Below are 24,724 nucleotides of genomic sequence, written 5' to 3' on the forward strand. Positions count from 1 at the left end.
CGATTGATAACCGGGAACACTATAAGGCTCATCATCGGGGGTTGCATTTCTCAAATCATCGATGTTGAAAAATGGGTCTTCATTTGCGGGATTGCCGCGATCTCGATTACCTCTACGATCGGAGTTGACATTCCGATCATCAAGGTTGATAGGTAACGACGCTTGTCGATGAAGGGTTTGTTGTTGGGGTGTTCGTTGGGTGTTGTTGGGATTTTGGTTTTGGAAAGGTGGAGTGGGTGGTCTAGCGTTGGTGTTACCACCCGGTTGCTCTTGAGGAATAGGTTGGACGTTTTTGGGCGGGATTGAAATTGCTTCGGTATTGATATTGATTCTAGTTTTGGTTGGAGTTTTGGTTCGCCATTGAATCGGTTTCAATGGTCGGTGTGAGTGGTGGTGTTTGGTTGGTTTGATTAGAAGCAAGAGTTGCTTCTAACCGGCTTGCTAGGTTCCTTCTTGCGACTCTTTCGATTTCCGGTTCGTAGACTAACGGTGAAGTCCTTCCGGAATTCCGCGTATGCATGCACTACCTGTAACCTGCACAAGTAACACACCCCGCGTAACAAGGAAAAAGACAAAGCAAAAAGAAAGCTACACAACTTAAACAGTTAATCACACGAATTCAAACAATATCCAAACACAAAGCGCATGCACTCCCCGGCAACGGCGCCAAAATTTGATCGGAGTGTCGCGCTCCGGTCAAAGATAATATTTATATACACTAATTACCCTTAACAAATAGCTAGTGGTAGTGAGGGGTCGAACCACGAAGAGTATGTGGTTTGTGTACGGATTTGATTGAATTATGAAGTTGTCACAATTATGAAGATTGCTAAGATATATTTTTTTTTGTTTTTTGTTTGATTGGAAGATGTGAATTAAAATTACTAAAAAGGTTGGTTTGATTGATTAATGAGTAACAACTAACAATTGCAAAATATAAATAACGATTCAAACAAGATAGAGAAAACAAGGTTTACACCCGGTTCGGTAATTGCATTCCTAGGGTTCCTACATGTTTTAAGATTGATTCAATTGCAAAAATGACTAACGAATTTAGTGTTATACGGCTTAGGTGCCAAGAGCTATCAACGTTATAAAGAACGGACCACAATGCACTTCGTTACCAAGAACATGTAAACTCTAACCTAGACTAGGCATAATTGCACATAAACATTTCATAAAGTCAAATTTAATCTTCACTCGACAGTTTATGAATTCAATACAAATGCAAGACAATTGTCATAAGTTTCAAATCAAGAAGCAATTTGTCACAAAATCAATCCAAGAACAATGTTTTAATCCTAGACTTACAATTAACCTACACCGGGGTGAAACCTCCTAGAAATTAGCCGCTCATGATCGAAGAAACTTGATCACCGGATGTTGGAAACATGAATTGGATCATTGCGAAGCTTGAAGATGGATGGGGATGAATGGTAGGGTTTTGGATGGTTTGTCACACCCCCAAAATCCACACGCGGGGTATCACCGCTTGGGAGCGTGACTGACCAGGATCAAGCCACCAATCATATTGAACATGTAATTAATATTAAGTAAAATAAATGTAAACCATCCATTCAATACGATAGGTGTTCAAAACATAATCATAGTTTCAAAGTGTAGCGGAAGCATAGTAAATAAACCAACAATAGTTAATAGTTTTAAATGTCATAATAGTTCAACATAGAAACCACGATCCTTGCCCACAACGACCCGCTTCTCCAGTGCAAGCTCCAAGTACCTAACGATCTGCAAGGCATGTAACAGAATGATCAACAAACTAGTTGAGCGAGTTCACAGTAAGTAAATGCGTAACAGTAAGTAACGGGTGGCTTTACTGGGCCAATAGTAAGATATACAAGTGGGGGCTTCCCATGTTATGTGACCACTAGACTATTCGTATTATCCCTGTTCTTCGTCCGAGAACAGTAGCGCGTATGGGGTGTACGTAGGTTTTACGTACGTATCCTTCACAACCGAGGATAGGAGACGCGGGGGTGTACGTGGGTTTCACGTACGTATCCTTCACAACCGAGGATAGGAGTAAGTAATGCGTACACGTAGGTTTTACGTGCGTATCCTTTGTACCGAGGATAGTAATTGGCATGTGACCACGTAGGTGTTATCCCAACCTACGGAACCGTCCTGACATCCGAGGACCATGATAGGTGATAGTCTAGGAAAGCATATGTACATTCTTAGTCAATGATAACCTTTAACCCATTCCCACGACCCGGGAATCCCATGCCTTAGTAGGAGTGTGAACTCACCTTGGTTTGCTCGGTATGCTAGGTTATGCACTCACAAGTAATTAATCACGTCCTATTGTATGCACGTATAACAAATCAGTTCATGTTCGCAATGATACGCATGCAATTTAATGTTCACATAACAGTCAGTTTGCATATCGGCACAACACGTATTATTTCACATTAAATCATCAGCGTGCACGAATACAATTATTAACACTCATCACCAAGCATGGCATGCCAAATAAATCAAACATATGTTCCGTTATTCAAAGCATGTTCATAACCTACAATATCTTTCGAATCCACCCTTATCTTTCGACGCACATCTACCTTTCGGTTCATGTGTTATCTTTCGTCAAACAGTTATCTTTCGGTTCACAACTATGTTTCGTATAACTAACATCTTTCGGTCAAAGCTATCCTTCGGTCCCAACAACTATCTTTCGAGTAGCAAGTAACAACAACTATCTTTCGAGTGGCAAGTATCTTTCGGTTACAATCAGTTTTCATGCAAAAAGGCAGTTACCACACAACCCTAAATGAGCATCTGGCATCATAATTATAAACAACCAAACATGATCATCATCGAAGTCAACAACAATGGCCGACAACTTATCAAGTATTATTATATTAATTTGCACATGCACTGGTAACATAATTGATCACATGGCCGCCACTTTCGATTGATGTTTATCCCTTGGTTGCATTATTCAGGACTCCACATGAATCATTCTAATCGAAATAGTGGGCATTTAATTTAAATCACCACCTCAATTTCTATATAATACATTAAATGGTGCGGCCCAATCAGGTTCATAGGATTTGTGATCTTTAGTCAAACATCAATGTCATGCCAATATTTAATAAGAGCAATTTGTGATTGGACCATAATAATATGTAGCATATGAATTATCAATATCAATAGTACACATCAATATCAAGATCGGCAGTTCACGTGATCCTCCATCCATATTAATCATTCAATCACATGAATAATAGGGCTATCATATATTTAGTTGAATATGCACTGTGATCTAAGAATTCATATAATAAGCACATGACATACTGACAATTACATGTGGGTATGTAAACAATGACTGAAAATCATAAAGGATTCAAGACATCAATCACGCGCATGTGAGCCGATTTTCAAGACATCAATATTAATTAACATCATCAACAATCATGTACACAATCAAACATACTAACCAATTAATGGCAGGAAAGGTGATCCGAACGATAGTCTTCGGTTAGAAAGAATGTGTATGCCGTCGGGTTCCAAGCAACGAGAGAGGAAGCCTAGGGTTTTGTGTGTGTATATGTTTTTGTAAAAATGCCAAAGGGTTATCACATTCCCATTTGTTAAACGTGTAAGGTGGATAGGCCGGACCCTCACTTGGGCCGCCCTAGAGTCCGACTACAAAGGTCACGGCCCAAAAGGGCTTGTACTAGTGTGAGTGTTGTACGGTTCAAGTTATTTATACATACACATATTTACACAATGCACACAACGTATACATAATCATATAATCACTCAATTTATAATGCTCACATAATCATATAACATTCATGTAATCATTCATTTCCGTAAATTCACATAATCACATATCGTAACGTCATATCATTCGATAGGTCAATTAAGGTCACACACGTTACATACGTTGCAAAGACGGGTTCTAAAGTTCGAGTTGTCACATTATCCCCAACTTGAAAGAAATTTCGTCCCGAAATTTGGTACGCACTCACTGAGGAAGCTAGGTAAGTTACATCGTTCACTAGTTTTTCCTGGGGTGTCACATCATCCCCCCGTTGATTTGGAATTTCGTCCCGAAATTCAGTAGTAGTAGCTTCAGCCTCAGAAGTGGATGCATTGGTTTCGAATAGCTGGGGGTACTTTTCTTTCATCTGGTCTTCGCGTTCCCAGGTATACTCTGGGCCACGCTGGGAGTTCCAACGAACTCGAACAAGAGGAATTCTCTTGTGTTTGAGGACCTTAACGTCCCGGTCCGTGATTTCAACTGGTTCCTCGACGAACTGCAACCGCTCATCGATAGTGAGTTCCTTAAAAGGAACTATGAGGGTCTCATCTGATAAGCATTTCTTCAGATTCGACACGTGAAATACATTGTGAACTGCACCGAGTTCAGCTGGTAGATTTAATCTGTAGGCTACTTTGCCAATTTTCTCAATGATCTCGAACGGTCCGACATACCGTGGATTGAGTTTGCCTCGTTTGCCAAAACGAACCACACCCTTCCAGGGTGAGACTTTTAATAAAACCCGGTCCCCGACCTGAATTTCCAATGGTCTCTTACGCTTATCCGCGTAGGCTTTCTGACGGTCGCGTGCTGCCGCCATGCGTTGTCGTATCTGTGCAATCTTTTCTGTGGCGTCCACTACAATATCTGGACCCGTAATCTGACTATCCCCCACCTCTGCCCAACAGAGAGGTGACCGGCATTTTCGTCCGTACAATGCCTCGAATGGAGCGACTTGAATGCTGGTATGGTAACTGTTATTGTATGAAAACTCCACTAAAGGGAGGTGCTTTTCCCAGCCGTTGCCGAAATCGATAACACACGCTCGAAGCATGTCTTCTAGGGTTTGAATCGTGCGCTCAGACTGCCCATCCGTCTGAGGGTGATATGCTGTGCTCATGTCTAAACGAGAGCCAAACGCTTTGTGCATCGCTTGCCATAGCTCTGACGTGAATCGTGCATCCCGATCCGAAATAATGGAAGTGGGCACTCCGTGCCTCGAAACAACTTCTTTCAAGTAGATGTCTGCTAAGGTAGAAAACTTGTCCGTTTCTTTGATAGCCAAGAAGTGAGCAGACTTGGTGAGTCGATCAACGATTACCCAAATAATATCATTCCCACGCTGGGATCTAGGTAAGCCTGTAACGAAATCCATGGAAATTTCTTCCCATTTCCACTGTGGTATCCTGGGTTGTTGAAGTAGGCCTGCTGGTTTCTGATATTCGACCTTGACTCTCGCACAGGTCAAACACTTGCCAACATAGGTAGCGATGTGGGCTTTCATACTTGGCCACCAGTATGTTGTTTTGATATCGTGGTACATTTTATCTGCCCCTGGATGTACCGAGTAGCGAGACTTGTGCGCTTCATCCATCACAAGTTCGCGTAAACTGCCATAAAGTGGGACCCAAATACGCCCCGTTACATAGTAGGCGCCGTCTTCCTTTTGTTCCATCTGTTGCCTTGAACCACGTAAGGCTTCAGTTTTGACGTTTTCGGGTTTCAGTGCTTCAATCTGAGCAGCTCGTATCTGTGCAGGAAGATTAGACTGGATAGTAAGCTGTAGAGCTCGCACGCGCTTCGGTAGAGTGTCTTTCCGACTGAGGGCATCAGCCACAACATTGGCCTTCCCTGGATGATACTTGATGGCGCATTCGTAGTCGTTCAGAAGTTCAACCCATCTCCGTTGTCGCATATTCAAATCCTTTTGCTTAAGAATATGCTCGAGACTCCTGTGATCGGTGTAAATCGTGCACCTGGTACCGTACAGGTAGTGTCGCCATATCTTAAGCGCGAAAACAACAGCTCCCAGCTCTAAATCGTGCGTCGTGTAGTTCCGTCCATGAATCTTGAGTTGTCGCGAAGCGTAAGCAATTAACTTTATCCCGCTGCATCAATACACAACCAAGCCCCTGTATCGATGCGTCACAATAAACCACGAAGTCATCCGTGCCCTCTGGCAATGAGAGAATAGGTGCGCTGCAAAGCCTATCCTTTAAGTACTGAAAAGCGGTCTCTTGCGTATTACCCCATCTGTAAACGACACCTTTCTGTGTTAGCATAGTAAGTGGTTGCGCGATCTTTGAGAAGTCTTTAATAAATCGCCTGTAGTAACCCGCCAAACCCAAGAATTGGCGTATTTCTGTCGGTGTTCGCGGTGCAGGCCAGTTCCTGGTCGAATCTACCTTGGATGGATCAACATGGATCCCATCCCTGTTCACCACATGGCCTAAGAAGTGGACTTCATGAAGCCAGAAGTCGCATTTTGAAAACTTGGCGTACAATTGTTCCTTTCGAAGAAGTTCCAAGATAAGACGTAAGTGCTGCTCGTGTTCCTCCTGACTCTTGGAGTAGATCAGAATGGCGTCGATGAAGGCAATGACGAACTTGTCAAGGTAGGGTTTGCACACCCTGTTCATAAGATCCATGAAAAACTGCAGGCGAGCTCTGAAAGCTGTCTTGGAGACGTCCTCATCCCGGACTCTCAGCTGATGATAATCAGCCTGTAGATCAACCTTGGAGTAGTAACTCGACCCTTACAACTGGGCGAATAAGTCGTCAATGCGTGGAAGAGGATAACGGTTCTTCACTGTGATCTTGTTCAGTTCACGGTAATCAATTTCACATCCTGAAGGTGCCATCCTTCTTTTTCACCGATAATTGGTATCTAATAGTTGTTGTAGCTCCCAAGGCGAAGAGATAGGTCGGATAAATCCCTTATCCAAGATTCCTGGTAGCTGCGTCGATAGTTCTTCCGATTCTGGTGGAGCTAAGCAATACGGTACTCGAGCTATGGGTGCTGCTCCTGGAGCGAGCTCGATTTGAAATTCGACCTGACGATGAGGCGGTAGACCAGGTAAATCTTTAGGAAACACCTGAGGAAAGTCGCGTACAGCTGGATGGTCTTCCAACTTCTTTTCTTTGCATGGGATTTCTGCTTACTGTTGCTGCTGGCGATTCCGATTTGCAGGCCGTGGACTCCTGAATCCTTAGCTTCATGGCCCATCTTGAGACACCTCTGGAAACGTCCCTCGTTGCACTAACCACCGTGGTGTCTGTTGCATTAGTTACACATTGGGTGAATTCCCCGATATCTACCCTGCCCCTGACCACCAGAAGTTGGCTGACTCGGCTCTGGTGATCACTATTCTTGCGCTGCTGCTGTGCTTGAGACTGAACGGTAGCTGAACCCTTGCTGGAATACCCATCCCATTTCCGCTTGCTGTCACTAGGAGTAGCGGGAGTAGCAGAAGTGGTAGCGGTAGTAATAGCGCTGATACAACTAGGCAGCCTGTTCTGTTCCACTGCCTGATCCGTGAGGCGATAAGCAAGACACTGAATGTCTTGAATGTTGTCGAGGTTAGCCGATGTAGCATAGCTCTGAATTTCTGAGGCTAGACCCTTGTGATACAATTCGATATGCTTGCTTGGAGGGTCCATCATGGTTGGACACAAGATGGCCAGTTCATTCGACCGTTTCGTATAAGCTTCAATTTCTGACCCCGTCATTTTCCAATGGTAAAGCTCCACTCCCAACTTGTGGATGTTATCACGCGTGCAGTATTCCCTCTTAATGCGTTCTTTGAATTCGTTCCAGGGGGTGGCGTTAGCAGCTGCCAACCCTAGTATCTGTACCTGCGTGTTCCACCAGGTTAGTGCGATTCCTTCCAAAGTATCAGTGGCGTACTTGTCCCTGCGAATCTCAGGGCATTCACACATCCCGAATACTAACTCGAGCTTCCCAAACCAATGGAGTAGTCCCACTGCTCCTTCTGTGCCACTGAAAGGTGCTTGGACGACAGTCCATGAAGTTCTTGAATTCGCAGACAGGTTGCTGTGCGTTCTGACCCGTTGCGCGAGAAAAAATAGGTCAAGGTTAAGCGCGAGAGTTGGGTCACGAGAGTAGGATCTAACATCCTAGAATAGGTCTGGAATAGCAGGTTATACCTCCTGCTTGTGCGGTTGCAAGTGCCGCAGCAACTTGTTCGTTAATGAGAGCCGTCAACTGGGCCTGAGTCATGTTAACACGTCCAGACATGGTCGAACAGTAAAGGTAGCATAAGTATGAATGGTTCGCGAGTAGTGCGATGACAGAAAAGTGTAGGCACATAGGTGTTCTTAAGCAATAACAAGTAGTGAGCAAAGTAATGAAAGCATACTACGAGCAAAGTTCTATGCAATTCTAGCATGTAGGCAATAAACATAAACCTTATTACCTAGGATGTCGAGTCTTGCACGTGGAGCGAAGCGTCGTTGTGGATCGTTGAGAGCACTATTCTGGTTATAGTCCGGTTTTAATAAAAACGCGTTCCCATATTAAAACCAAGTTCTCTATAACCAATGGCTCTGATACCAATCTGTCACACCCCCAAAATCCACACGCGGGGTATCACCGCTTGGGAGCGTGACTGACCAGGATCAAGCCACCAATCATATTGAACATGTAATTAATATTAAGTAAAATAAATGTAAACCATCCATTCAATACGATAGGTGTTCAAAACATAATCATAGTTTCAAAGTGTAGCGGAAGCATAGTAAATAAACCAACAATAGTTAATAGTTTTAAATGTCATAATAGTTCAACATAGAAACCACGATCCTTGCCCACAACGACCCGCTTCTCCAGTGCAAGCTCCAAGTACCTAACGATCTGCAAGGCATGTAACAGAATGATCAACAAACTAGTTGAGCGAGTTCACAGTAAGTAAATGCGTAACAGTAAGTAACGGGTGGCTCTACTGGGCCAATAGTAAGATATACAAGTGGGGGCTTCCCATGTTATGTGACCACTAGACTATTCGTATTATCCCTGTTCTTCGTCCGAGAACAGTAGCGCGTATGGGGTGTACGTAGGTTTTACGTACGTATCCTTCACAACCGAGGATAGGAGACGCGGGGGTGTACGTGGGTTTCACGTACGTATCCTTCACAACCGAGGATAGGAGTAAGTAATGCGTACACGTAGGTTTTACGTGCGTATCCTTTGTACCGAGGATAGTAATTGGCATGTGACCACGTAGGTGTTATCCCAACCTACGGAACCGTCCTGACATCCGAGGACCATGATAGGTGATAGTCTAGGAAAGCATATGTACATTCTTAGTCAATGATAACCTTTAACCCATTCCCACGACCCGGGAATCCCATGCCTTAGTAGGAGTGTGAACTCACCTTGGTTTGCTCGGTATGCTAGGTTATGCACTCACAAGTAATTAATCACGTCCTATTGTATGCACGTATAACAAATCAGTTCATGTTCGCAATGATACGCATGCAATTTAATGTTCACATAACAGTCAGTTTGCATATCGGCACAACACGTATTATTTCACATTAAATCATCAGCGTGCACGAATACAATTATTAACACTCATCACCAAGCATGGCATGCCAAATAAATCAAACATATGTTCCATTATTCAAAGCATGTTCATAACCTACAATATCTTTCGAATCCACCCTTATCTTTCGACGCACATCTACCTTTCGGTTCATGTGTTATCTTTCGTCAAACAGTTATCTTTCGGTTCACAACTATGTTTCGTATAACTAACATCTTTCGGTCAAAGCTATCCTTCGGTCCCAACAACTATCTTTCGAGTAGCAAGTAACAACAACTATCTTTCGAGTGGCAAGTATCTTTCGGTTACAATCAGTTTTCATGCAAAAAGGCAGTTACCACACAACCCTAAATGAGCATCTGGCATCATAATTATAAACAACCAAACATGATCATCATCGAAGTCAACAACAATGGCCGACAACTTATCAAGTATTATTATATTAATTTGCACATGCACTGGTAACATAATTGATCACATGGCCGCCACTTTCGATTGATGTTTATCCCTTGGTTGCATTATTCAGGACTCCACATGAATCATTCTAATCGAAACAGTGGGCATTTAATTTAAATCACCACCTCAATTTCTATATAATACATTAAATGGTGCGGCCCAATCAGGTTCATAGGATTTGTGATCTTTAGTCAAACATCAATGTCATGCCAATATTTAATAAGAGCAATTTGTGATTGGACCATAATAATATGTAGCATATGAATTATCAATATCAATGGTACACATCAATATCAAGATCGGCAGTTCACGTGATCCTCCATCCATATTAATCATTCAATCACATGAATAATAGGGCTATCATATATTTAGTTGAATATGCACTGTGATCTAAGAATTCATATAATAAGCACATGACATACTGACAATTACATGTGGGTATGTAAACAATGACTGAAAATCATAAAGGATTCAAGACATCAATCACGCGCATGTGAGCCGATTTTCAAGACATCAATATTAATTAACATCATCAACAATCATGTACACAATCAAACATACTAACCAATTAATGGCAGGAAAGGTGATCCGAACGATAGTCTTCGGTTAGAAAGAATGTGTGTGCCGTCGGGTTCCAAGCAACGAGAGAGGAAGCCTAGGGTTTTGTGTGTGTATATGTTTTTGTAAAAATGCCAAAGGGTTATCACATTCCCATTTGTTAAACGTGTAAGGTGGATAGGCCGGACCCTCACTTGGGCCGCCCTAGAGTCCGACTACAAAGGTCACGGCCCAAAAGGGCTTGTACTAGTGTGAGTGTTGTACGGTTCAAGTTATTTATACATACACATATTTACACAATGCACACAACGTATACATAATCATATAATCACTCAATTTATAATGCTCACATAATCATATAACATTCATGTAATCATTCATTTCCGTAAATTCACATAATCACATATCGTAACGTCATATCATTCGATAGGTCAATTAAGGTCACACACGTTACATACGTTGCAAAGACGGGTTCTAAAGTTCGAGTTGTCACATGGTTGGTGATGGTGGGTTGAGAGATGAATGGAATTAGGGTTTATGGAATGAATGATTGATGGTGAAATTGGTAGGTGATTCGGGTTGTAAGAATGATGGATGATGGAATTCATAACTCAAGAATGATGAATAATGGCTCCAATATTAAGTTTTCAAACTTAAAACAAGTGTAACCCCCATTTTTGGTTGGTGAAGAAGTCTTTAAACTCGTCAAATCACCCCCAACAAACAAAATTCGCGATGCAGACATAGAGAGGCCGTCGCCGACGGTGGATGTGTCCGTCGGCGACAGTGCGTAGTTTGCTAGTTGTTGCCGACGGCTAAACGCGCTGTCTACGGTGAATTTTGGGCGACGGACATTTGTGTCAACCGTCGGCGACGGACCATATGGGCGTCGGCGACGGTGCCTAAATGTCTGCATTTCTGTTTTCTTCATTTCTTAAGCCCGGTTGACCCGTTTCGCATCCCGGTGGTTCCGTTTTCGCTCCGGTGATTCGTAAAGCTCCTTAAACTCTGTTAAACCTGCAAAACACATATCTAATCAAGAGTAGGCAATTCGAAACTAAAACTTGTGTAAAAACATCAAATTAAACAAATACAAACACCGGATTTCGACCACGTATCACAAGCCACCAATCATATTGAACAATGTAAGTAGTAAATGTAATTCAACCAACAATATGAAAGGTGTTCAAAACACAAGTATAGTTCAATGTTTAGCGGAAGCATAATTGTAAACCCATCGTAAGTATAAGTTTGAAATGTCATAAATGTTTAACATGGTATCCACGATCCATGTCCCACAACGACTGTGCCTCCCTGTGCAAGCTCCATGAGTACCTATTGACCTGCAAGGCATGTAACAACGAGTCAACAACAAAGTTGAGCGAGTTCACAGTGGGTTGTTTAGTTATCGTATTCGTTTCATAAATCATGAGTTCGTTTTGTAATCCATACATCGTATTAATTCGTATCGCGGTCTCCCAGATATGTGTGTGAAGATTAGTGGGGGTTTCCCAAGTGTTACTAGACCGAGTGTATCGACTGCTACGAAAATGTAAGAGGTGCCCTAAGTCAATGTCTATCAGCATTGACCCTTTGCCCAGAGTCCATTAGTACACGCCCGTCTGACTGGCACGGTGTGAGGTTTGTTAAACCTAATAGCGCTATTAACTAATGACCCGCTCGCCATAGGCCTCGGCGATTAAGTCGATATGATGAGGGACTTAAATGATAGAGGTTTGGTCCAGTGTGAAATCTTGGCATCCTACTCCCAGAGGATGGTAGTAATTTTTGTTTAGTTCGTTTACCCATTCCCAACCCTTGGCGATCCCATGCCTTGTAGAGAGTGTGAACTCACCTTGGTTTGCTCGGCAGATACACGAAATGGTTACTTGAGCTATAAGTGGTCAACCACGTCCTATCATAGTTACCGTACAAGTCAGGTCTAGGTTTTACATAGTGCACATAAGTTTTCATGGAACTAACAGGTTATGTACATGTATTAATCATGGTAACACCTTAACAGTCATGTAACAAATCCAACTTGTGCGATTCATCCAAAGAAGCCCAAATAATACCCGGCCCAACATGTTGTGCGTCCAGCACAACCTTGTGCGATCCAACATAAACCCGGCCCAACAATTAAGAAGTCCAACAGTATACTCGGCCCAAGCAGTGATCTTGTGCGACCCAGACGACTTGTGCGATTCAGTCGGGTTGTGTGGTTGGGTTAGCCCGTGTGACAGGATATTGGGCTTTAAGGCCCAATAGTCCAAACGCTCGGGTGTGGCCCAAGCCTTGTGCGATCGGCCCCATCTTGTGCGATCCACAAGGTCTTGTGCGATCATGCATACGCTGTGTTGTACACTGTGCTCTATGTGAGGTACCTAGCTTGTGCGACTGCACTTGTGCGTCTGGTACTTGTGCGATCAGTCGCCTTGTGCGAGTGAGCTTTTGTGCGATTCAAGAGCTTGTGCGACTAATTAACAAACTTCCTTAATTCATGAAATCAGTTACATTGTTTCCATTTTCCGATTTAGTCAACAATCAATTAGTTACATGGTTTCCATTTATGAGATTATCAATCGACATCTAACAGTTTTCCAAGATCAAACAGAGCAATTATCACCAAATCATATAAACCCTAAAATCATTCATCACATAATTATCAACCACACCTTCACACATTAACATATTCATGGCTTGATTACTAACATGCACCCTTCATAACCCATCACAACCGATTATTATGTGTTCGGTTCTAACTCTAGATCATGCAATCCGAATCGTATGAATATCATCAAGTACACATGTGAGCCGATTATTATGAACATCAAACATCAACAGTTTACATCACCATCAATCATATATCACCCCTAAATCATCAAGTAGAGCATATATATATCACAACATCATTCAACATACAATCAATACTAAAAAAACACTAACCGGTTAGAGAAGGGAACAAGGATTGATCCGAACACAAAAGCTTCAGTGGAGAGGGGATGTGCTATTGTCGGCTTCGAGAGGAGAGAATGAGAGGGTAGGGTTTGTGTGTGTTGTGTGTTTTGCAACTAATGAGGAGTATACCCCCTCCTCCTAAGGTTATGCGTGTAAAGGAAGTGGGCCGAACCCATCATGGGCCGCCTTTGTGGTTCTAGTGCAAAGAGTATGGTCCGAGTGGGCTTGTGCGATCGAGTGGTTGTTGTGCGATTCGGATCATACAAGTACATACACATTCACATGTAAAAACATATATCATTTCATTAAACAATCAACCAATCAACCAAGTTTCACATAATCACATAACGTTCCCACTGGTTACATCAAAGTACAAATAGAGGTCTGAAATACGAGTTGTCACAGACTGGGCCTACGCTTTCGCATGAATGGGCCAGACCCATAAGCCCAAAATCCAATTTCACTTGTTTTTGATGGTTTTAAGCGTATAAGTGCAATGTATAAATGTTGTGCATAAATAAAGGAGCATGCAAATATATTTTGCATGTATAATAAGTATAAATAAATATGAATTTGCATGTAAATGGTACTAAGTATGTATGTATCATGAATAAATCACAAGTATTTACGAATAATGGATGACACAAGCATATATAAAAGATAGGATTTTTATTATGATTCAAATCGCGGATTACAACGGTTGAAATGAAATACGAATACAAAGGAATACAAGTTTCCATAAATGGATAGTACAACAAACTTGCTAAATAAGGAAAAGTTACAAAAGTGAGGCATTACAGTCTCCCCTCCTTTAGGAAATTTCATCCCGAAATTTAGGAAGATGCAACAAATAGATGCGGATACTTAGTCTTCATCTCATTTTCGAGTTTCCAAATAAACTCAGCGCCACGTTTTCCTTCCCATCGAACCTTAACGATAGGGATTCGACTGATCCTCAATTGCTTAACACCTTGATCCATGATCTCGACAGGTTTCTCCACGAAGTGTAGAGTCTCATTGATTTGAAGATCTTCGAGTGGAACTTGAAGTCCTTCTTCAGCTAGACATTTCTTTAGGTCGGAGACGTGAAAGGTAGGATGAACATGGTTGAGCTCTTGAGGTAGGTCCAGTCGATACGCCACCTTGCCAATCCTTTCGAGAATCTTAAAAGGACCTATGTAGCGAGGAGCGAGTTTCCCGTTCTTACCAAGTCGAACTACACCCTTCCAAGGGGATACCTTGAGAAGTACAAAGTCACCAACGTTGAATTCCAAAGGTTTGTGACGCTTGTCGGTGTAACTCTTTTGCGGCTTCTAGCTTTAAGCAGGTTGTCTCGAATCTGTAAAATCTTATCCGTCGTCTCCTGTATAAGCTCGGGACCGGTGATTTGAGCTTCTCCGATCCCGTGCCAACAAATAGGCGAATGACACTTACGACTATACAATGCCTCGAAAGGTGCCATGTGAATACTTATGTGGTAACTGTTATTGTATGAGAATTTGATCAAAGGCAAGTGCATATCCCAATTGCCACCAAAACTGATTACGCAAGAACGAAGCATATCCTTTTGAGTTTGGATAGTACCCTCGGTTGTCCGTCAGATTGAGGATAAAAAGCAGTGCTAAGGTTGAGATGAGTACCCATAGCAGATTGAAACGTTTGCCAAAGACGAGAAGTGAAACGACCATCGCGGTCTAAGATGATGTCAATAGGGATACCATGACGACAATTGACTTCATCCGTGTAGATACGAGCCAATTTCTCGACTTTGTAATCTTCACGAATGGGGAGAAAATGAACAGATTTGGTTAATCGATCAATGATCACCCAAATATTGTCATGACCAGACGAAGTACGAGGAAGCTTAGTGATAAAGTCCATCGCAATGCTCTCCCATTTCCAGACAGGAATTTTTGGTTGTTAGAGCAAGCCAGAGGGAGTTGATGTTCAGCTTTAACCTTGGAACAAGTGAGACACTTCGAAACAAAGGTGGCGATATCTCTCTTCATTCCAGGCCACCAATAAGACGTACGCATCTCGTGTGTAACACCCCGATCGCGTAATGTATTTGAAGTTTTGTTTTATTTCATTAATAGACTCATGGTATTTGAAGTTTTGTTTTATTTCATTAATAGACTCATTTTTTTTGTTGCAAACCAATCAAGTACAAACAATTGTCTTTCAAGTTTTAAAGTCATTAAGGCCCGCGTCCATCCTATGTGAAGCAAGCATTCATATCATCAAACAAAAGATCCTGAAACATGTGTGAAAAACAGTCAGCAAAGAAAGCTGGCGAGTACATAGGTTTTGTATGTCAAATTCATGGCTTTAAATTCATATTGCAATACCTCGTCTGACTTCAAGAGTCGTTGAGTGTGAACCTTGAAATCAAAAAGTGTTTGATATTGCAAAATATTTTATCAACTTTACAAGTTGATATTAGTAAAACAAAACCTTGTAGCCATGATTCTTGACCGAAAACATTTGTTTTGTAAAACCGAGTAGTAAATCGTCTTTGAAAGAAAACTTCATATGGTTTATATCTTTAAGTGAAAATCATTGTGTGACATTGTTCAAAAACCAATCGTCCTTGTTATAAACCAATCGTCCATTGTACGTGTTATAAACTATTGTATGTGTCATCAACCAATCGTCCATGTCATGAATAAATCGTCCGTGTTTTAATTGTGAAAACTTTTGGTCGTTCTTTAATGAATACATTCAAACCTGTGTGACTCAACTATACCACCCATGGGGTATCTTTAATAGACCCTGAAAGGTCTCTTTAACAAGACTAACAAATCAACAAATGATTTGTTAATAAGAAACAGTTTCTATCGTTCCCCAAACTACCCAACAAATCTAGTGAATAGCCTAGTAACGGGATTGTTAGTCCTGTGGTACCATAACATACTACTGGTCGTCTTGATCAAAGCTAATGAATGTCATCCATGTTATGGATAATGCACCAACAAGTTCTTTCACATTATTGAAATCGTCATGTTTTATATAAACCATAGACTTTGTTTATGAAAACTTGAACACTAATTTGGCACATATGAGTCAACCAAAAACAATTGAAAGCATAAAAGAGGGGAGATATGTACTCACTTGGGATTGCAAAGAGTCCTCGAATCAAGTGGAATAACAAGGCTTCGAATGTGTCCTAATGTGTCAGATACTATGTTAGTCTAACGGTACATAATCGGGGAACTCAGATAGAATTAGGTCTTGTAAACCAAATGAGTGTTGTAACTAATATGAAATGGTTTAACAAACTCAACATTCTGATTTGGAATGAATCCTAAGTGCTTTTGACCCGTTATGACCCGTTAAGGTAGTTTACACTACTTTAACGTGTCATTTGTGTAAACACGTGCTCGGATGGTTAAACATGTCCTATGATAAGTCTTAAATGCCCAAGCATGTTTGAAAATGTTATTACATCAGTTTATATGTCAAAAAGTTGGTTACATATGCTTAAAATGAGTTTATGTGCTAAAAGGGCATTTTGGTCATTTTTAGGCATATAATAATCGACTTATCATAACACTAACCAAACGACGTAACCATAAGGTATAACCTCAGGAGGTTATTCTCTATACAACTATAAATATGTGTTTGGTCGGATCCTAAGATCGACTGAACGGGTCGGATTCGAAAGTCAAAGCGGTGGTCAAACCGCTCAACTTACGACCCTAAATAAGCACTAAACAAGAAGTGACGAGTAGACATGTCAAAACATGTCTAACTAAGTTGCAAAACTGATTTGGTATCAAAACTTGGTGTTTTGATACCTGAAAATAGTTTCGTCGTAAAATGCACTTATTGTGCATTTTTGACCGAAATTTTGACTCGTCACTTCGACTAGTAAATGTTGTAATCAGTAGGTATAATCGCAAGGGATTATAACCTTCATGATTACGATCACGTTGCAAAGTTCGATTGAACTTTGACTAGACCAGTTATGGTCAAAACTGAAAGTCAAACAGTAAGTCAAACTGTTTGACTTTTAGCTCAAAATAGCTAAAATAATTGAAATAGACTAGGATGAGAACTTACTTGTGTTTGGGAACACTTAAGATATCAGGTGGGAGGCCTCCAAAGTATGGAAGCAAGCTCCTAGAATGTGGGAGATGGTTAGAAGGAAATAAGCAAATGAAATGGAACAAGTGCCTTGCTATTTATACTAATTCTTGTGTTGTAGGATCATGATAATTGTCATGAGTGTTCTCCAAGGATTAACAAGATCATAACATGTGTCTAGTTCAGATCTTAGGCTTGGAAAACACACAACTTGGTCATCAATTATGCAAAACTATGGTTAAAACGAGTGCTGCAACTGGAAAATATTTTCTGTCCAGACATGTCCGTCACGTCATGCGACCAGGGAGGGGTTCTCCCGTCGCGGTCCGCCACCCCTTTGTGGCTCAGTTTCAGCTTTTGTCAAAACAGGTCCCTGCAGCTTCTTTAATGAGTTTTTGACGTGTTTAACCCCCGTTAACCCAAAATTCAGGCTTTATAAGGACGTTAAAGCATAAGGGAATTGAATTATGCCCGGAAATGTCATGGATGTCAGTTCGTTCGGCTGTACGGTCGCGTTTTTCGCTTAATTACGACGAACGGTTTAACTAACGCAAAAACGACCGTAATTGCGTAATGAATGATATTTTTGCATTCTCATCACTAAAATATAAGATTTTGATGATTACAAAAATGTTTGGATGTGCTACATGTTCTGTATTAAGAAATACGTCGTCGACAGACTTTCGCAGTTTGACGCAAATAGTCCCTGAGCATGAATAAACATGTTTTTGCCATACTGAACCCTTCAAAACTTATTTCTAAGTTATGTAAAGGGTATTTAGGGTATTTTTAGCTTATGTCATTGTTCCGGAGTGTACGTCGCGTTAAACTGATTACGTTTGCATAACAGTTTACGTATAACTTCTAGGAAAGCTTTGAGGGGTTGAAATTGTACATGAACTGAAATGTGTGAATTTCACATGAAATTTTACAATTCCTGGGAATGAAACACAAGATTTCATTGGATTCGAAATTGTTTGGAATTGTATGTTGGTTGTAAAGGCACAAATGTCACATCGTGATACATCTTATCTCCATCAGAAGTTCTCGATGGTTATCACGAGTAGGAATCCTGACACAATCGAGATAATATAGAATACCATCGGATTGGTTACAAGACTTTCTTCTGCAACACATTGCATATCGTTATAGAGGTTACCCAACAGATGCGTATTGAACTTCAGGAATGCGGTTTTGAAGATCACTGACGAGTTGGAAGCTACGAACACTCTTGACATGAGTTTTATGAGTAATAGCGTCGGCCACAAAATTCGTCTTACCTGGATGGTATCGAATTTCACAGTCGTAGTCGTTTAACAACTCAACCCAGTGACACTGACACATGTTCAGTTCCTTTTGGTCGAAGATGTGCTGAAGGCTCTTATGGTCAGTGAAGACCACACACTTAGTACCATAAAGGTAGTGTCGCTATATTTTCAACGCAAAAACAACTGCACCAAGTTTGAGGTCATGTGTAGTGTAGTTCTTCTCATGTATTTTGAGTTGCCTCGATGAGTAAGCAATAACCTTGTCCCGTTGCATAAGAACACAACCAAGGCCTAGGTTTGAAGCATCACAATACACGATGAAGTCGTCGTTACCATTGGGAAGAGCAAGGATAGGAGCATTGCAAAGCATGTTCTTGAGCGTTTGGGAAGACTCCTCTTGTTCAGGACCCCAAACAAAAGGTTTGTCTTTTTTAGTTAAGGAAGTAAGAGGAAAGGAGATTTTAGAGAAGTTTGAAATGAAAAGATGATAGTAACCAGCTAAACCAAGAAACGAACGGATTTCAGACGGAGACTTAGGAGCAATCCAATTCTTCACAACTTCAATCTTTGTAGGGTCAACGTGAATACCAAGTTCATTGGCGGTGTGACCAAGGAATTGAACTTCTTTTAACCAAAATTCACATTTGGAGAATTTGGCGTAAAGACGTTCAGCGCGTAAAAGCTGAAGGATAAGACGCAAGTGTTGCTTGTGCTCTTATTGAGTCTTGGAGTAGATGAGAATATTGTCGATAAAGACGATCACGAAACGGTCAGATAAGCTTTGCACACACGGTTCATCAACTCAATGAAAACCACAGGTACGTTGGTTAAACCAGAGGGCATAACCACGAACTCGTAATGACCATAACGTGTACGAAACACCGTCTTGGGTATATCTTCTTCGTGGACTCGAAGTTGATGATAACCAGAACGGAGATCAATCTTGGAAAAGCAGGTCGCGCCTTGTAATTGATCGAAGAGATCTTCCATAAATAATATAATTATTCATTTACCTTAATGCCCTTTAGTAAAAAAACACTAGATGCTACATGTCACAAGGAAATTGCTTCCTACACTTTGTAGGAAAAGTAAGCTTTGTAGCCAACTCATATATATATATATATACACACACACACACTAGTAGGGTGCCCGCGCAATGCGGCGGGAGCGACACATTATGTGAGTGCAGTATGTCTATCGCTTCCGTCAATCACGTATCGTAGCTTATTCAGATGAGACAAGACTGGTGCTGAACAGAGACGATCATAAAGTGAATGTGTGTTAAAGTCCATTCGTACGAATCAGCTGAGCAGTCCATTCATAACATTGAGGTCCATTCCGACGAATGGACAAAAAGTCCATTCGGACGAATAAGCAGCTGAATAGTCCATTAGTACTTATGTGTTCATCCGTAACATATGTGTTCATTCGTAAGTAATGTGTCTATTTGTACAAGGTGCATCCATACGAATGGAGGTCCATTCATAGGTAGCTAGTTACGGATGGGGGTCTCCTATAAATACCTAGCACGTTTTGTTCATTTGTAACTTTGAGCATTATAGAGGCGAAGCTCTGCTCGTTTGAGTTCGTGGTTGTAAACGTTTATCATTAATAGAAATCAGAGTTAATTACTTCTTTGTGTTCAATCTAAACACGTACTTGGATTTCGCACAAAGATACGTGTTCTTCGCATTCAACGATTACAAATTCGATCCTTAGGGCGAATGCAAACTTTACATTAGGGATAAGCTCGGTAACGGTACTGAAAATACCGGTATCAAAAATCACCAAATATGGGTACATATATCTAAAATGCTCTTTACGATATTGTATCGGTACCAGGATGGTACCGGTATTTTAAGGTAAAATTCGGTAAAATACAGGTACCGAACCAAAAGAGCCGGTATCGAAAACGCTAAAAAGTGGGTATCGAAAATAAATCATTAAGAGAAATTTGGTACCGGTATTCGGTACCAAATGTCCATCCCTACTTTACATTACGGCTATCCGTTTTTGATAGTTTTCTTATTTGTATATTATTTATTGTAGCGTTAAAGCAAAACAAAGTTCTAAACTTTTTGGTATCTTAAAAAGCCCTTGTCTCATGCATTATACATAAAGTGAGTGTATGATGCAAGATAACTCAGTTGTTTGCATTTACGATGAAATATTTGTGGAATTATACAAACATTTGATGATGTCAACACTTAATAAAGACTCGTTCAATCCATGATTTTGGCATATGGAAGGCAAGAAATGAACTTATTTTTCAGACAAACGCATCAACATTGACTCAATTTTTTGAGAGGTACAAGCTGTGTCTTTTTAGTGGATCAACTACAAGGCTAAGAAAGTTAGTGGACTGGATGAAATGGGTTAATTTTGAGTTAGGAGATTGATTTTTTAAATGTTTCTTTCATTTTATTTTATTTTTTAAATGTTTCTTTCATTTTATTTGCTGCAAGTTCTGAGTGATTGTAAAGGAGTTGGGCTTAGTTACTTGCTAGTCTCTAAACATTTATAATGGATATCAATCACCTCGTTGGCTTCAGTAAACTTGTGAGCCTACTACAATAGAACAAAAAAGAGCTACATTCATAACCAGCTAACAACAAGGTTCTTAGTTACTTTAGAATGTCTGAACCTGTCAAAAAAGTGGAATGGTCAGCCTAACCCAACCCGACCCATTTGAATAGACATAAAAGATTATTCTTTCTGAAAACAAAGTCAAGGCTAATAGATTAGGTTTGTTTTCTACTTGAGTCATATGGTACTCAAGAGAACAAATGATAAGAGGTATCAATGGGATGATTGAAAAAAAGGCTACTACCATGGAAAAACACTGTTGCCTAATTAGTTTTATCGAAACTTATAACCACTTAAGAAGAAATAGGCAAAGTAAGACAGAAGAATCAACAAATTTCAAATGAAACCTTACCATTCTTTTTAATGGGAACAGAAGTGCTAAAGACAGGTTTAAAGAATGATTCTAATCTATTAGAGAGAGTGACGACATCAAAATTCATAAATTAGTTCAGGGTAAAAATCAGTTGAATGAATGATTCAGTTGCTTTCTTACCATCTTTAAGCTTCGATCCCCTCTCAATAAGTTTCTTTGAATGCAGATCATTTTCTTTTTAAATTTTAGTAATTGCAATGTTCATTTTCCTAAATTCTTCTCGTGCAGAACCTAAATCTTGTTGCAGAGTGACTTGATCTTCAACTAATCTTCGATTTTTGCCTAAAAGCTTGCAAATTTCGTGATGTTGTATTTCAATTCCTTCTTCCAAAATAATTTGATCAGGTGGCATGAGCGGATGTACATACACCCCAGAAGGCGGCCCATTTGAGAGATATTAGTGAGGATTGTCGTATTGCTCATCAGGATACCGATTTCATCCTGCCATTTAATTTAAACATGATAGAAGATGAAAATAGACAACTCAATAAAAAAAGTTTCTATAATACATAAATATACGAGGTGTTTAGTGTCTAAGATTCCTTGTTACACCTAGGGCCTGTTTACTAAGTTTCAATACAACAATAAGTTGTTTTGCAACTAAGTTCATCACACTACGTTCACTTAAAAGTAGAAGTGCTCATAAAGCATAGAAACTTACCGAACCGTACAATATAAATTGAAGCAAGCCAAATTATCGATCTAGGGCATAATTGATTCAAACCTATAGGAAGCTTGTGTCCCTATAATCTTGATTAGACTATACGATAAAACTTAACATAACCAACACACTTTAATCATATGCCATTTGTTTCCATACACAGATGTTGTCCTATAAATCATTTGTTGAGTTCATAAATCCACTTAAAGGCTTCCAAGAATGAAAAAAATGTTTCAACTCATTTACATTTTGATAATTTTACCATCTTTAATGAAAATCAATGTCTTAAAAAAATTGAACTGGTTATCAAACCTACTACTTTATCGGTTCACTTGTGAAAGCAGTTAGACCCGTCAAACCTGGATGAGATCATAATATTTTTTTTATAACTACAGAACATACAATATTAAAAATACAAACAAATTATATTATTGATGGTAAAGTTCAGAAACCAAACCCTTTTATGAAGAACATATTCAGCTGCCCTCTCGACATTCTACATTGGTGCCATCATTCCAGTTCCCGTTTGCTCCGGTTCCAATTATCCAAATCTGGAACATGTGTATGTGCATCCAAAAAGTAAAAGCCCCAAATGCCTAGCATTCAATTCCATAACACAACGGACTGATATGAAAAAATAAGCAATTTCTAAAAATTAATGAATGAAAGCAGTTTCTATCCTTAAGATCTCCTCCTCATGCTAGCAATGATAGTTCAATTATTTGTAAATTCTGTGATGAACCAGGTCACTATGCTATCAATTGCTACCAACAATTCAGTTCGCCAAAGAACTGAAACTCGGTTCATGCATGGTAATATAATAACCTTAACTCTTTCCCAGATTACATATATCAAGAGTATCATATTCATCAAGATCAACACCAAATTTATGTAATTCATTAGAAGTAATATTATATTGTCTATATAGATGATCATCTCACAAAAAAACTAATTTAATGAAAAAAATGCAAAATACAGACATTGAAAAGACACGAAAAACTCATGGACAACTATAAACAGAAAATAATACATCATATGTTACAATTTTGCAAAATCCGACCTTTCGCCTGTTGTTATATGTGTGATATATATGATCTACCACAACCACCCACACCAACTCAAAGTACGCACGCGACATTTGGTGACCAATTTGGCTAGAGTAGAAACTGTCAAAGAAGCTTCAAGGTCAGAATGAAAGACTCATGAGTAAATTAGTGGTCGAATGAAGTAAAACTTACAAGTGTGGTCGAAGGTCAAAGCATGAAATCCTAAGCCCATGATCAAACATATAATTATGATGACGAACCAATGATGACAATGCGAATATATATGTCGCCACACACTTCATTTCAACAAGGTCTTGTTTCTCGATCTGATCAGCATTAGGAAAACACGCCATCAGAATTTAGTATAATTTACTGGATAGAATTTTCTCAATGATATAAATTCTTAAATGTCACTTAATCTGTCATCCTTTGCGTATTCATAGATGGATCCACATAAAGTAACAAGTAATTTGTTACATCGCATACAGTTTTAATTATCGGGTTCTCCTTTTTTCATCAAAGCACATTAACAACAAATGGAATCTAATCACACAAATTATAAATTCTCATCAAATTAAAGAAAGTACAATCAGTTAAAAAAAGAGAAAACATACCAGATCTGGGCTTTGTTGAACCTTCGGCAAGCTCATCAAGCATCATCTAGTGAGGAAGTTACTGCCATATCGACACCAAGAGAAATAACTAACACCACATCAATTATTAGTTCCAAAAACACCTCCAAACCATCCCTCCATCAAAGAATTGGAGTTAACCCTAGAGATGTAAAACATAAAGGACCCATGGAAAACCAAAGACAAAGAGAGACGATTTTGGTACCTGAAGAGGAAAATGAAGGTTGTGTTTGGTTTCGTCCGTACACCATCTTCTACTTTCACTTTTGGTTTAGAATCACCACTTTTACCGCCTGTAGCGCCGCTGTAAACCCTAGACTTCATCTCCACTGTTGTCGTCTTACCTAAACCGAGGCCGCCATCTTCACGAATATGTGGTTACACCGGCCATCATTTTCTGAATTTTGAATGGAGTAGGGATTTTGAGAGAAAGAGAAGGAAAAAAGCGTTTAAATTTTGAAATGGCATTAGGTTATCCGCCTTTTCTGATGTATGCCGTGATAGGATCTCATAAATGGACTGTACATAAAGCTTTTCAAGTGATTGTACTATAATTTAGAGTTCAAAATTTTAAAAACTTTTTCCCGGTTAAATTTGTTACCTTTAAAGTATGACGTTTTGTTGATATTTGACTAAAGTGTAAAGAAAAGTTTAATCGATTATTTAACAATAGTTTTACTTTTAAAAATGTTAGTGCTTTTAGCGGGATTTAATCACTTGTACACTAAGACATCATATACTTGTAC

General features: G+C 40.0%; 1 long non-coding RNA gene across 2 annotated transcripts; it reads right to left on the bottom strand.

The window, feature by feature from the left end:
* Positions 1 to 21,648: 21,648 nt before the first annotated feature.
* Positions 21,649 to 24,462, bottom strand: LOC118483930. Of its 2 annotated transcripts, XR_004872424.1 has the most exons (5): positions 24,184 to 24,462; positions 23,961 to 24,021; positions 23,539 to 23,672; positions 22,758 to 23,466; positions 21,649 to 22,080 (listed from the first exon to the last, which is right to left on the bottom strand). It is a non-coding gene; the product is annotated as an uncharacterized LOC118483930 (long non-coding RNA). The 2 variants fall into 2 exon arrangements; XR_004872423.1 differs by having other exon boundaries at positions 21,649 to 23,466.
* Between the last annotated feature and the right edge of the window lie 262 nt (positions 24,463 to 24,724).

Source organism: Helianthus annuus, chromosome 11 (genome assembly GCF_002127325.2).
Source record: "Helianthus annuus cultivar XRQ/B chromosome 11, HanXRQr2.0-SUNRISE, whole genome shotgun sequence".
Lineage (NCBI taxonomy): Eukaryota > Viridiplantae > Streptophyta > Magnoliopsida > Asterales > Asteraceae > Helianthus > Helianthus annuus.